This window comes from Thermobia domestica, chromosome 4 (assembly GCF_964235325.1).
Source record: "Thermobia domestica chromosome 4, izTheDome1.hap1.1, whole genome shotgun sequence".
Lineage (NCBI taxonomy): Eukaryota > Metazoa > Arthropoda > Insecta > Zygentoma > Lepismatidae > Thermobia > Thermobia domestica.
The window spans coordinates 292103931-292107502 of record NC_137457.1 but is presented as its reverse complement, the minus strand read 5'-3'; positions in this window follow the sequence as shown (position 1 = coordinate 292107502).

Below are 3572 nucleotides of genomic sequence, written 5' to 3'. Positions count from 1 at the left end.
ATACGATACTCAACTAGAACCACTTTCAATTTCAACATTTTGAGTTGCACCCCGTCTGGGACCCTGCGAGGGACTATGGAATATGGAAATCCTGAATATCACTATCTTCGGTTGTTATCAAAAAAGTGGCCTTGTAGTAGCCAAACGATCAGTGATTGGTGGTTATCCTCATTAAGATTTCTTGTCAGAATCACAATATCTACAACATATAATAATTTTAGTAATTTTTACAAAAATTCAGAATATTATCTTCGGCCGTTAAAAAAAAACGTCCTGTAGTGGCCAAACGAACAGTACTTGTGCTTTGTGGTTGTGCACCACCAACTTTCAACGATGCACCACCAACTTTCATTGACACCCCTCTCCAACACTTCATGACATTATATCATTTACAGTTAGATGATGGCATATTGGACCCCGAAATCTATACAATCTACCGACCGCATGAACTTTCATCTCATATCTATCCATCATATGCACAGTAATACCTATTAACAAGGGCCTCCTTCGTCTTCATCAGTTCCTGAATCGCCCCAGGAACAGAAGATAACTTCATTCGTCTTAATTAATATAACCTTATGATGTGACGTCCAAAGCACTGCATTTAATCCATTCATTACATTTGTTCATTTTCTTACTGCAGCCCTCAATTTTCGTTTCCTCTCATAATGTGTGTTTATGTAATAACTGCCAATATTCACTTCTAGCCATTAACCTATTACTGCTTGTGTTATATATATATTTTTTTCTCCTGGAATCATTTCAATCCATGTATGTTTAATATTAATGTGATGAATAAAGAAATAATAAACCTGGCAACTCTTAGACCACCTACATTTCCATAGAGACACTTGATCTCCAGTACAACACTTACCCGAAGAAAGGGCACAACCCTTTAAACGGGACGACGAACAAAAAAAAATCAACGCGTGTGTAAAGTGGTCTGTAAACTTATTCTTTGAAGTTTTTAAAAGGAGCATTAGTAGAGTTGCTTTGGTAATTGCTAGTGCTTTAAGTGTGTGAAAAGATGAAAATGCTTTTGTGTGCTGTGGGCAGTTTGTTTTACTTGCAGAATCGATTTTAATGATCGGTTCATTATTAATTCTCGCTATTGAATCCTTTCCTTCTGCTGAATTGAATAATTCTCACTTCAGTGTGATTCCTCATTTCAGCCAAATAGTCAACTCATAAGTTATTACAGTTTTTTTTAAAGGGGTGAACAGAGAAGTGTACGGGGAAACTAGTTTCGAGTCACGCACACAAATTTAATTTCGATGCAGATTCACTGTACCACTGTACGGATCCATACATAATCTACTCCTTTCTATCTGCATTCACTTTTTGTACTTTCAGCTATCATTTTTGAGGTGTGCGTTTGCATTCCCTGGTGCAGATTTACTTTAAGAAGTCTTGTTCCAAAACACCAAACAACATGTGCTAGGTGGCCACCAAAAAGCACTAATTCTATCTAACCCAGTCAGGGTAGGAACCCAGTGGGAAGAGCCAAGTGAGTGTCCGTAGTTAGCTGGAGCGTCAACGATGGTGGGAAGATTGTGGAAAACCACTGCTTTCACGATATAAAGATATGTGATTGGTCCCTTCATTTACACTTTCATTTCGAAAGCCGAAAAAAAAAAGAGACTTTCGTACATCTCCACATCGTGGAATATTTTCGTGCTGACAATTTGTGACAACTTAACTTGTCAGATGTTCACGAACACTTCAATGGTTCCACTTCTTAACTGTTCACCTTTGTATACCTTGAATCACTTTCCTTCACTTTATACCCTGTGCTCAATGGGTAGCCTATATGAAGGAAATGTGTGTGCAATATACAGGATTACACTTCGATTTCTGTCTTTCCACGTACAAATCCGTGTCGGATGTAAGAACACAACGTAATTCGAATATTCTCATACTGGTCTATTAAATATTATTACTACTGTATTCTGTAAATCTTAGAAATTGTGCATCCATCACTACTTATTTTATGGGCAAATCCGTGCATACCAGGTTCGACTTTTATCATTAATGTATTTTTTTCGCACCAATGCACCTCATAGGTAAGAACATCGTATTTTGATTATTTACACACTACTCTATTAAAATATTATTATACAAATCTGTGGATCCGTACAATCAATCTGCACCTTAATTTCTTCCTGAATTCTTGCTTGTTATATACATTAGACCTAGTCTATGAGTGTTACCAGGCACGTGGTCTTTAACGTAAAAACAAATCAGTAACTTCTTTGCTCTTCCCGTACGGTATATGATTCGACTCTTTAGCTGTAAGCATCATGTACAATGTTGCTAAAATTTCGAAGCAAAATTTTATTTTTAAATAGAATCTGTTATCTTCTGTCATGATTTATGTCTGCCTGTGACATCTGGTCCTCACGTTGCCGCAACTCATTATTGCTGATTTCCCGTTTCGGCTTCATTAAAATAAGTGCACTCAGTGATGATTTCAAAGAGGTACCCAGAAGGGACATCTTCTCTCTCCCGGAGTCAGGGTCGGACTGAGAAGCTGTCGGCGGCGTAGATCTCAAATCATTAGGAGGGCGCACTGCCTCTAACATAGAGACATTTTTTGCATATGCGTATTCTATGTAGATTAACTGGCTGATCAACAGTAGTATAAAAGTCCTAATACAAAAATATCTTCGCAGACCCCGCAAACGCTCAAAATGTAAGTTTCAAAACCACATAGTTTTATTTGTTTACACTCAATAAAACATCTTCATTAAACAAAGTGAGGACCTTGGAGGTCAAGGGGTCTAACTGACTTTTGAAATGAAGTTTATTTATGCCCAGGAAATGGAGTCTCCACAATGAAATATATGAACTGGGAGTTTATCCACGACGCAATCCACTCATCGGTAGACCCTCGAGTGGACTGCGATGTGGTTCACCTTCTAGTTTGCATATTGTGCTGCGGAGAATCCTTTTCTAAGCATAAATAAACCTTGTTGGAGAAGTCATGTATAACTGAGATCTCTTGTACTCTGAAGCCTCAATTGAGTTGTCCGAAATCAGTGAACTAAGTGCATTTTCAAGTTATCAGCAACAACGAGTGAACTATGTAGTTTTTCATGAATTGTGATAAATTAGCATTTTTGGAAACAGTGGTAGACAAAATCACATGAAAAGGTGATGTAAAAATGTGGTAATCTACCTTTCTCGTGCCAAGTGACGTGCTGATTTTGTTTTAAGTTTTAGACGTAATTGTTGACAGCTCGAAAATGCAATTACGGTAGTTCACTTCGGTTTCACAAAGATAGTTTCGTAGGAGACGAAGTTCTTCAACAATGAAAGAGCATCATTACGAACTTTTTGATTGAATTCATTGGAGGTGTCAATAAGGAAGAGTGTAATCACAAGTTCAAAGAAAATTGACTCCGATATCCTGTCTGTAGGACCTCTACCTTCTGCCCAATAATGAAAACGACCAAATACACGTACAGTAGCATGACTTTTACTGTTTCATCTAACCGTTCCAATAGCAACAAAACTTTCACTAGGGTTCTGTTGTATATACATATTAAGGCGCTTGTAGGGCTCTTTGAGAA